General features: G+C 37.3%; 1 long non-coding RNA gene across 1 annotated transcript; it reads left to right on the top strand.

The window, feature by feature from the left end:
• The first annotated feature begins 1039 nt into the window (after window positions 1-1039).
• On the top strand, window positions 1040-11343 carry LOC146761561 (uncharacterized). Its single transcript, XR_014945004.1, has 3 exons — window positions 1040-1394; window positions 7290-7404; window positions 10406-11343. It is a non-coding gene; the product is annotated as an uncharacterized LOC146761561 (long non-coding RNA).
• Window positions 11344-12470: the final 1127 nt, after the last annotated feature.

Genomic DNA, 12470 nt, shown 5'->3' with positions numbered 1-12470 from the left:
AATTAATCCACAGAGAAAACTGCTATTTGTCATGCAAAGACAGGTGAGAAATGCTGCAGGATCCGAAGGGGCTCTTTCAGACATGAGGAGATCTTGTTGGACTGCAGCACTTTCTCCCAACTACCCAGTATGCTCCACCAGCCCTGCTCTGCCAGCGGTTGCTGTTTGTACTGTGCCAAGCAAGAAGGAAGCTTTCAGTTTTCTGGGGTAACCTTACATGGTGTTCACACAGCACAATCTTTACATACCGGCAAAGACTCAAAATCTGCTGCCCTTATCAAGATACAGAACAATGCAGCCACCATCTCAAGGCATGTAAGGCACCATTATTGGTAAATCTTGAAGATATTCTCTAGACCAGCAAATTTTGCAAGTTTTCAAATCAACAAAGTTGCAATAGACAGCCTGACTCTGATGCTTATACATTCGTGAGTATTTATAATGAATTAGCCCATCCAACCATCCAAAGCACAGTTATATTAATTGTCTTTCTTCCATATAAAGCAAATTTGCTTAGTGACAAAACGGCCTCCATAGATTGATTTCAGTACTCCAATAGTAATTAATGATAGTTAAGACCTAAGGTTATAACTGGTCTCCAGGCTTCCTCCTGCCTCTGTGTGCTGCAGCATCCTGAAAAGCCAGAATCAGACCTCTAACATCCAGCCTGCCTGTGACAGCACCTTCAGAAAAAATCTTTGTTTGGAAAACATAGTTCTTGGCTTAATGTAAACATCTGAGTACACAAAGGGAATAGATATCTAATAGTTATATAGAAAGAACTTGCAATCCAAAACCAGTCATCTCAACAAAACAGCATTTCAATACACCTTGAAATCAGAAAACTGTCCTTATATAACACTATCAAAACAATTTCATAGTACTTTGGCTTTTTTTTTTTTAAATTTCCATAGTTATGGGAAATGCAGTTTTCACAATCTACACAATTTACACAATTTACAAAGATTCTGTAGTTAGGAAATCATAATTCAGGACAACAATATTCTTTGTGCTTTGTAGGTCTCCCCTATGAGGAATTCCTGCTGCTGCAGTGTTTGTTTAAGTGCCATGCTTAAGCTAGACTCTAGCTCCCACGTGACCCACTAGTTACATTTTCATTGCCCCTAGCTCTTTTTTATTATTTACCTTGCTTCTGAAGTTCCTTGTAAGGAGATTAAAAGCCTTTACCAAAAAATACAGTTAGTTTGGGGCTCATTTTAAATGCAGTTTTTCACTCTGAAAAGGAAGAATAAATAACATGGTGACTCAGTCACAAAGCAGCTTTAATGTCTTCCCCCTGACACTGGCCAGGCTGGTACGGAACCATTGGCCATTCTCCACTCAGAGCAGAATGAAGGAAGAATGAGAAGCAGAAAAATGGAAAAAGAAGCATGGTGAGTGAGAAAGAATTTAGTATTTAAACCTTTTTACAAAGTGATTGTCAAATGGATCTGTAGCTTTGAACGGGATCAAAAAATGCATGGAGAACCTGCAATATGACTGAGGTCAGGAATGAGAGTCTGTCTTTCAACCACTGATGTGACGTGAGGGGACATCTGCCAGCTCAGGAGGGAGTCTGAAGCCCAAGAAGATAATTGAAGCAGTAATAAAATCTCATTCAGGGACTCATTCTAGGTGAGTGCTTTCCACTTTGGCAGCATTTTAGAGCAAGATACACCTTTCCTACATTACAATATTAAGCAAATTATGTGAATATACCACACTCCCGTTCCCTCCTGTACAGCATGCTAAGCGAAACAGGCAGGTGGAATCTTCTGAGTTAATGACATACCAAAATCATCATCTAGCAACTAGTGGTGCCTAATAGATGCCTGCAGATGTCTAATTAACATTCATAAAGCCCTTGAATCTCTTAGATGGAGCCAGTATATAGTAAAAGTGCAAATTATTATTATGGTGAGTAATTGCTCCAGAAAACAATTTTGAATCTTCTTTTAAAAAAAAACAAAAAACAAAAAACAAAAAAAAAAAAAAAACCAAAAAACCCCATTTTATTATTTCTTTTGCTAAAAGAAGACTAAGTAAAGACCAACTGAGAATGCTTTTTTCCCCCATGTACTTATTATTGTGTTCCTGTGTAAACAGTAACAAATCCATGCTAAGAAGTGTTCAGGAGTATCAGAAGTTTGGATTTCTAACAAAATCTAAGATTCTAGCTAAATCTGACAGAAAGTCAGGCAATGACCAGCTATCAATGTATTTGAATATTTAAAGCAGACTATTCAATAATACTGCTGAGATACCGAGAGCATTCAGTGTCCTTCTCTTGTCCCCGACCCTTAAACTGCTTTGCATATGGATATTTAAATACTTTGCACAGCTGTGTCTTGCAAGCTTCGCCTTCTCCATCTGCTTGTTTGTTTTTCTGGTTTTATTTTTCAGGCTGCTATTTTGTAAAAGCAAAATTATCCTTTTGTGTCTCCTTTGTTGTTTCTTGTCGATATTGTAGACTACAGTAACCGTGGCACTTCTGCCATTACAGATTTACTGCTAGGTACTGTGGAATAAAGATAAGAAGACTCAATACATTGAGAGTCTGATGCCCTAGACTTGCTTATAAATCCCCATAGCTTTTTGATGACATTTACTACATGGTATCCTCTTGTATAAATATTTTTATTTATTTATTTAAACTGTATATGATGGGTCAACAGTAAAAGAGAGGACAGGCCAGTGGCCATTTTACAGAGGAAAATTATTCTTTACACTTGCAAGACTGACTCTTTTTTTGAGATAATCTGAATGCTCTGACAAGAAATCTTCCTGAAAACTGAATGCGTGACATAAAAAAAGTAGGGATTCAGATTTGAATTTTAAATCACTTCTCTGTCTTTGGGTCAGCATGTTTGAATAATGAAAGGATGTGTCCTGACCTTTTTATCTTTAAAGGGCGGAAGATTGTGGGGGAGTGGAATGGGAAAGCAATAATATAAGATTCAGATATTTACTTCTTATTTCCGAGAAACTGGGCCAAGTTTTTAAATTCTATCATCTCCCACTTGTTTCTGGATTACTTATTGTGAAGCACTTCACACAGGATGTTAAAAATTAATGCCCATGCTTAGCTATATATTTAAAAAGAAGCTCAATTTTCAGCACAAACAGATGTTCTTTACTTAGGTGAGGTGATATATATATATATATTGTTTTGATGTAATAGATTAGAATAATCTGATAATGATTTATGATGACTCCGTGAGGTCAAAATCTTAGTGTAATAGGACAAAAGCTAGGGGCCCTATACCAAGGAATCAAGGTGTTTATAATATCCTACAGCTCTTATATTCATTAATGCAGCTCTAATCTTTTGTTCCCTGTGAGTGAGTAGCATCCTGTGCAGAGCCCATCAATGTGGAACAAACTGCATGAGGCTTGCACCTGCTTAAAGAAACCTCATAGATTACCTTAAAATTTAATCGATCAGATTTTGTAATAGCTGTTACATCTCACTGAATTGTGAAATGTAAAGAGCGAGGTAGAAAAACATACCCTACTGAACAGAAGATTAAGAAACAGGAATAACCTAAATGAATTCTGGATGATTTTGGGGAGAGGGGGTGGAAATAAGGTAATGCCAAATTTTCATCATAGATTCTGATTGTGATGTTTGCACTTTGACACAGCTTGCACTCAGTTCATGGGTGGTGCCAGTGTTTCAAGATCCCCTTTGACTCCGATGAGATTTTAGAAAAGTTGAGAGTTGCTGCCTGAGCCCCACAGAAAAATCTAACCATATTCAGTTAGCTCCTGGTACTTATATAACCAGTGAGCACACGTCACCTTGAAACAGAAACCTGAAAGAAATAACAGCATCAAGATTAGCATAAGTGTTTTGGGTATCCAGTTCACATCCTCTTTACTCACCACTTCTTCTAGATTCACAGACTTCAGACAAAAGAAAATAGCAGCAAAATAACGCTTTGTTCATTTACCTAATCTTTATCTCCTGCATATCATAGATATCTAATATTTCCCCAAATTAGCCCCGAACTGAGATCAGATATCTGTGTTTGAGGGAAGAAGGTGTTTTTATCTGTATGCCACTGTTCATCAGCTTCTCCAGTGTCTGTACTGCAACCTACAGTACACTAGTTTTAATTAGGTCATGGCTGTATTTGTAGTTATTGCTGATTTGTTGTTTTACAGTTGTGCTTAGGAATCCCAGTTGTAGACCATTTTGCTCCCAGTCTTCAGAAATACAGCAAGAATTTAATCCCTGCCTCTCATAGATTACAGACAAAAATAACTCACTTAGGATCAACATACTCCCCTTGCTTTCTTACAGTATTTCAAAGGCTGATGCTTTGATTAGAAAAATACTAATGGAATATTATTGCTATTAATAATTAAATAAACATGATAGGTCGCATCCATTTTGATTTTAAGCTCTACTTAGTGCAAGAAGAGGAAATGTAATACACTCACTGGACAACCCTGAAGACTGAGGTACCCGAAAGTTTTCATATTCCCTCATATTCCCATATTCCCATATTCAGCAAGTGTTAATATCATCTGAGAATCTAACACTTGCTATATTTGCCTGGCAAGTTTGCTAGTTATTCTGAAGCTCACTGATTTCACGCACCCATAGAAATGGGACGTTTGGAGCTGTATGTGTTTTACTACCCAAGTCCATAAGTGTACAAGGTAGCAAATGAAGGCTTTAAAGCCTTGTACCAGTTCAAAAAGCCAAAGTTAGATGATGCAGAGGGCTGATTCTATGTTATCCATTCAGATGGATCCAATTTGTTCAAAAATACCTGAAGGCTTTACTTTGTACCAAGGGGCATTGTACCAGAGTTTATATAGCTCATCCCCATCATACTAGAGCAGATATAATTTGTTCTTCCACCAGAAGGAAAGGAAAGGAAAGGAAAGGAAAGGAAAGGAAAGGAAAGGAAAGGAAAGGAAAGGAAAGGAAAGGAAAGGAAAGGAAAGGAAAGGAAAGGAAAGGAAAGGAAAGGAAAGGAAAGGAAAGGGGAAGGAAAGGGGAAGGAAAGGGGAAGGAAAGGGGAAGGAAAGGGGAAGGAAAGGGGAAGGAAAGGGGAAGGAAAGGGGAAGGAAAGGAAAGGAAAGGAAAGGAAAGGAAAGGAAAGGAAAGGAAAGGAAAGGAAAGGAAAGGAAAGGAAAGGAAAGGAAAGGAAAGGAAAGGAAAGGAAAGGAAAGGAAAGGAAAGGAAAGGAAAGGAAAGGAAAGGAAAGGAAAGGAAAGGAAAGGAAAGGAAAGGAAAGGAAAGGAAAGGAAAGGAAAGGAAAGGAAAGGAAAGGGAAGGGAAGGGGAAGGGAAGGGGAAGGGAAGGGGAAGGGAAGGGGAAGGGAAGGGGAAGGGAAGGGGAAGGGAAGGGAAGGGAAGGGAAGGGAAGGGAAGGGAAGGGAAGGGAAGGGAAGGGAAGGGAAGGGAAGGGAAGGGAAGGGAAGGGAAGGGAAGGGAAGGGAAGGGAAGGGAAGGGAAGGGAAGGGAAGGGAAGGGAAGGGAAGGGAAGGGAAGGGAAGGGAAGGGAAGGGAAGGGAAGGGAAGGGAAGGGAAGGGAAGGGAAGAGAAAAGAAAAGAAAAGAAAAGAAAAGAAAAGAAAAGAAAAGAAAAGAAAAGAAAAGAAAAGAAAAGAAAAGAAAAGAAAAGAAAAGAAAAGAAAAGAAAAGAAAAGAAAAGAAAAGAAAAGAAAAGAAAAGAAAAGAAAGAGAAAAAAAAACATAAAGCCAAAATAAACTGTTAGGTGTATACTCTGGCTAATGCGAGAGAAATACAGTCGTCAGACCATAGCTAAGCTGGATCACATTTGTTTCATGCAGGACTAGTTTTGCTAGTAATCACTGAAAAACATAGCAGTACAGATCACAGAACCCAGAACTCTGAAGGAAGGTTACTTGGATTGCTTCTTCCTACCTCATGATACAGCATCACTTGTCCCAGTCAGTACTGATATGAGCCACTCCAAGGTAGGGAGAAATTCCCCCACCCTAACTGAAATAACCCTCCTCCAAGACTGAATGAAGCTGTCCTCCAAATCACCAAGTCATGCTCTTAACCTCAAACTGAAAAAAGGAAATATTTTCATACCTGACAAGGGGATAGATTTTCACTTCCCCCACCACATGGGAAATGTATTTGGTGGGTAGGGCTAAAACACACCCCAGATAATCCTGTGGTTGCTCTAGCAGCCAAAACATCTATAATGTGTTTACATTGTATCTTCCTGATGAACAGTGTCCTGGGTGAGGCTCTGTGGCTGACCTTACTTTCCCCACATTCTGCAGTGATCCGTGTGTCATTTCCACTGAATTGTATAAAAATGCTTTCCAGTTTTTACAGACATCTTTGGAAGGAACTGCTTTTACCTACAACAAAAGAATGGTTTTGTTTCTTAACAGCGCTGAGGATAAGCCAAAATGCACTAATTTCTCCTCACTTGTAAAACATTTAACATATCGCTACCCACACCCTGTAATTTTAAGACTCCTAGGATTTATATTTTAAAAGCATAATTGAAACTTCTTGGCAAGGGCCCTATGACTTCCAGTCAAAATGGTTATAGAAGAAAATACTCTGTCTCCATGTAAAAGAAATCCTGCCTAAATTAAAAGCAGTTGATATTAGCTCTTTTTCCTCTATAATAATATCTACCATTAAGATGACAGCTAAAATATAAGGTGTTCTTGCATTTCAAGGAACTGTGAGAGGAAAGAGGGTTGGTAGGGTTATTTTAGTGGTGCCAAGCTAAAATCACAATATACTTGGTCAAAACATCAGTTTGCTTATCTATATATGGAAATGTATTTTTACTTTAAAATTTATTCAAGATCTCAAGTATTAGCTCATAATATCATCATAATTTAATATCTAATCTAGCACAGGAACAAAGGTGCAAATGTTCCCACTGTTTGTGCTATAGCACAATTGCAGTTTTCATAAGATTTTAAAATAATTTAGATGGAATATGTTCATCTACATTATCTCACTGGATGTGGGAGTATTGCTGAGGTTCAGTGTTTTGTTCTGTTTACAAAAGATTTGTTAATATTCCGGTGGGTAGCATGTGTCCAAATCATATCAGTATAGAGGGCACTCAGCTTCCTCTCAGCTTCAAGGTACCCATACAATGTCAATGGAGAATGATAACCTAAAACAAAAATTCAGCAGAATGCATCTAATGACAGCAGGACCCCATACTTAAAGGCATTTTTTTCCTTTTTATATGTTTAATCTTGTGTTTATCCAGAAGGCTCCTAGAAACTACCTGCACTGTACTATTTATTTTTCCCTACCTACAGGCAGAAGGCTACACCCCAAATAAGCACCCTTAACTGTGGACCTGGGGCAGCAACAATCCTGTTTTTTCTGCAGAACAGTCATGGGATTCCACAGCCACTGAGGCTCCACATTTAGGTACTGACCAGCGCAGCCAAATTGCATCTACCTGCACCCCTCTCCCAGTGAATTTTCCCCTGTAATAAAACCTGACCCATTATAATCCCCATTTAATTCTACAGAGGCAACAAACTTCTGATTCTGCTATTTTGTTTTCAACATGTATCATTAGCTTACGGGGAGAAAAAAAATATGTAATGTTGATTGTAGCTCATTTCCTGCTCAGTGCTGTTGCCCATAGGCCAGAGACTGATAGACTGATGACAGGTCTATGGTACCAGATCAAACTGAAAGGTGAGCTCTGTATACAAGTTATTCAAAGTTGTATTTAATAATAATAATAACAATAATAACAACAACAACAACAACAACAACAACAACAACAATAATAATAATAATAATAATAATAATAATTTTTATTATTATTATTATTATTATTTATATTTAAATATTTTTTATTATTTTTAATTATTTTTTTAATTATTGTTCCTGCTAGTATCAGCATTAACAAATATACAATGACCTTGATGCAGTGGTGGTTATCAAAGAAAAATGTGAGATTCATGATGAGGAGAAATATTACCCAGCAGCTTACCCAACATCATAAAATTCTATTGCAAAGGAAATGACAATGATCACTAATCTTTGTGTCTTCATGGTACTTATCTTAATATAACAATCCCTTTTAGTAGGTAAATGAGATTTGGCCTTCCAGGAGATAAAAAATGTTAAAGTTACGCTTATGAAAAGCCAAATTGAGTGCTATGATTGCTGTGACCTTTTTTTCTGCATGCTGTCCTCATCTATGCAGCCTTGTCTGTCGATGAATTCTAGAACCCTTAGGGCAGGGAAACAGTTAAGTTATCAGAGAAAGCATTTCTAGATGCTGTATAATACTCAGTAAAAGCAGCCTTAATCCCTTAATACAAATAAAAATAAATAAATGTATTATAGTAATGCAGGGTTGGAAGAGATTTTAAAGAGCCTGTAGTGTATCTGTCAGGGCTGCTCCAAAACTAATGCCTCCTATTTTATGATGTTGGCCCACAGTATCAGAAGCAGATGTTGGTAGTATGGCTGTAGAGGTCAAATCTTCCCAGCAATATTTTGTTACCATGTGACAGATGGCAGCAGAGGGGCAGTCTGACACAATGACATCTGACATAGAAGTGCATATGAAGCAAAGGTGTGGAACTGAATGCCTCCATGAAGAAAAAAAAAATGGCACAAAAAATGCTGGTGAATATGTTGAAAAATAGTAGTTTGTAGCTGAGAATTTGCTCTATCAAATAGTGTTATTGTGTTCTTTATATCTGTTGTAGTTTCCATGGAAATAAATAAGAGCCATTACTTTCACTATGACCTACACATTTATAAAGTCTTCCCAGGATTCACATGGAGGACAGAAACAACAGGACATTTTAATTATGATAAAATGATGTTGTTGTTTGTTTTGTTGTTTTTTTCTAAAGCACCTACAGATGACAATACAATAAAGGAGAATATATTATGAGCATTTTCTTTCCTGTCCTTCCAAGTCTGTGTGCATAATGTGCTTGCTCATATATAGAGGACAGCGACAACTATTTTTTTCCTCACTAAAGGCAACCTTTTGTTTTGCTAATATAGACAATGTGTTCTAATTTCATCATTGATGATGTTTGCCTTTGGAACTATAACACAAAAGGGTATCACACTGTAAAAGCTTTATTATGTTTATTTTGTTATTATTGTTTTTTGTGGATTTGGGGCTTGGGGTTTGTTTTATTTTGTTTTTAGAATGTGTGTATATTGGTAAAATTCTGTGAAATAATCTATTGTAAAATAATAGTTTGCTTTTTTTCCTTTGGAGTTCATTCAACACAAGCATAAATGCTCCACTGATACAGTTTAGAGGATACTATTTGCAAATTTAGCTTAGCAAAACCCAGTATTGTGTGTCGATGGACAAGAAAACTGCTGTGAAAAGTTGAGACTGCTGCATATGCAGGTATAACTGAGCCATCTTTAATCTTCTAACCTTTATTTCATTCCTGTATCAATAGCAGAAAAGCTACCAGAGTGTGAAACCCAAGCTTAAGTGAGCAAAACACAAACTTTAGAGCAAACAGAGTGTGGAAATATAGTTTTGAGCAATCAATATTATGCTTGCACAGAAACCTGAATATTCACTTGGCAGCTGTATCCTATGGTATGCAGTTTTAAATTAAAACTAGCTTGGTATGTCTTGCATATGCTACAATCGCACTTTAGTCTGAAGCCTCATATAGCCTAAATCGAAGCAGCAATGCATACTTCACACATAGAAATGTTCTTCCAGATCTGGTCATCTGTGGGACAGATGTGTAACACATTTCTCACATCTATAGCAAAAACAGTTTTATATCAACCTTCCTGTTGTACTTTTTTTCAACCATCCTTTTCCAGATCTGGCTGTTGGCAGCAGTCATGTAGCATGTTTGGTTTAACACCTTTGCACCCCTGTTTTTATCCATCCCATGTAAGCACTCATTCTCCTGGGCCCTCTTGGCAGAGGCTCTGAGGGTCACTGAAGTGAGCAGGGAAGAAGATGACAACTGTGACACTGAAATGAGTGCACACCTACAGAAATGATAAAGCAATGCAAACCATGAGAACACGTGGCAAACTTGGCCATGGGAACCATTTAAGTGAGGAACCTGGACTGTCAATATATTTTTGGAACGTGTGGTTAGATTTTATAAAAAATACCTCGTATTCTCTTCACCACTATAGCAACACAAATGTGTGACCTACTACATTAACAATCTAGATCTAACTGCAAATGAATTACAAGTAAAATGTAATGGTCTTGCTGTGCACTAAGCTACTAACCACTTTCTCCCCCAAAATCTTCTACTTCATAATATGATGAAAGTGTTGTAGAGAAGAAAATATAGCAGGGTTCTCTGCCATGGTATAAAAATGAGAGCTTAAAATAAAATACGATTTCTTCTTGTCTTTTTCACAATGTAAAGTACTCATCCAGTTTTCCATATAGTTGCCAGCCTTCACCTGGAGATACCACTGAATGGAGAGGACTTGACACATCAGCTGCTGGCCCCTCAAGCAAGCAACACCTACCACAATGCACCTAATGTTACCCTGGATTAAAAGCAGAGGAGAGCATGACAAGGTGAAGTTAGAGTCCCACAATGTGTTACCATTTAAAAGCAGAAAATGGGTTGCTTTTTTTTCTGGTAATACTTGAATCAGAGCACTGCAGGTTATTACCCTACAAACTACCCTGCTGTTCTTTCTGTTGTTGTAAAACGAAATTGGAACCCATGGAGTAGGGGTCCAATTTAGCTCACTGTGGTTAAGTGCATTTTACCTGACATGTATCCTCAGATCTTCTGGTGAAAGTAATTATGAAAGTGAACTATATGGTAATATATGATAACAAGTGCTTATTTTCCTGCTCCAGTGCATTGGAACTGTAGTCTGGGATTTGGGGTGCTGCTAATAATAACAACAAATGTCCACTGTTAATGTTATTAAAACTACTTAATAGTTTGCAGTATGCTTTGTGAATAAATAGTATGTGATGGAAAATAAATGTCTGCATGTTCATCTATTACTAACTGGAGTTGTAGATTGTGTTGTCTGAAATATACTTTTCATCCCAGTTTAAATAAACAATTTTTCTAATTTATTGAACCATGAAGGACAAGACTAGTAACAGTAGATAGACTAAATGAGGGCAATTAGTGGTATTGCACAGATATCCATTACAGCCCAGCTAGCATTAGCATGTTGCGTCCTGTTTGATGAGAACTCAGCACAGTGGTATTTGCTAATGTTATTACTTCTACATTCAAAAGAAAGTGAAATGGGTCAAGATTCAGGAACTGTAACCATAGTAATGAGTAGTAGGATTCCAGTGTTTAAAGGAGAACTGTTAATTTTTTTAAGAAGAAAAAGAAAAAAAGTAAAAACAGGAGGGAGATAGGGTATAAAAAGAACATAAAGGAATATAACCTGACAATAACGCCAGAGAGCCCAAACCTTATCCTGCTGAAATTATCTAAACTCCTACTGATTTACTGGAAAGAAGATTGGAGTTCAGCCTAGCAGCTAATAACAGTTCCTTATGAATTGAAGTTGCTGGAGAGGACACTCCTGTGCTTGGAGATCCAAGGAGTCCTAGACAGGATATGAATCTCCTTTCCCAGTCTTGGACTTTTCGTGTGCCCAAACAGAAGGACATGTGCAACATTCTAAACAGTTAAAGTCAGCCTTTGCCAAATGCAATAAAAGCTGTTTGCAGATTGAAACTTTGAGAATTTCAGCATGTTTCCTTTTTTTTATTTTTTTTTTTTTTTTCTTTTACCAATAAGCAAACATTGCACAACTCTTGAAGAAAAGCCATGTTCCAGATTTTCCAAGAATTTTAAGAATCACATAGTTTAACTGCATTTTATTCCCATCATATCAGTCTCCAGGTAACAAAAGTGTATGATCTCAAACCACACTCTGAGATTGAAATTCTGTCCTCATACCTATGCAGTACTTGTAATTTCAGTAGTGTTACGTGAATACAGTTCAGAGACTTCCATTTAAAATGCTAAGATTTCAGTCTCCTCTAATTTGACACATAGTAGACTCTGAACTGTGGGCATCCAGAGAGCAAATTTTTTTCTTCTCTCTACAAATTGTTTTTATATTTTAGATTATATACTTACATTTAAATTGAACAGATGTTTAAAAATATCCCTTGCAGTTTAATAAATAAGGTATTTCTTAACTTGAACAACTCTGTCCATGTTCTGCAATCTTATTTTCAAGATGCTTTGTTATCTCCACTTCCAGCTTCTTATGCTTCTCCAGAGTTTAATTTCTATTAATGAATTTTGTGCATCACAAAGTTACATAGTTAGTCAAAACTAGCCATCAAAACTTTCCTCTTCTGTGGAGAGAGGCAGTGAAACCAACTGACCTGTCTTTCCTCACCAGCTACAGGAGGAGTCTAGACAAAGAGCTTAAAGTAGACAGGTAGCATTTAAATAGGCAACATGGGAGTAGATAATTAACAAATAAGATGAATAAATGGTTGCCAGTCACCT

This window comes from Coturnix japonica, chromosome 3, assembly GCF_054131305.1.
Source record: "Coturnix japonica strain WE chromosome 3, WE-NBRP24, whole genome shotgun sequence".
Taxonomy (NCBI): Eukaryota; Metazoa; Chordata; class Aves; order Galliformes; family Phasianidae; genus Coturnix; species Coturnix japonica.
The sequence above is the reverse complement of the archived record's forward strand: the minus strand, read 5'-3'. Positions and strand labels throughout refer to the sequence as shown.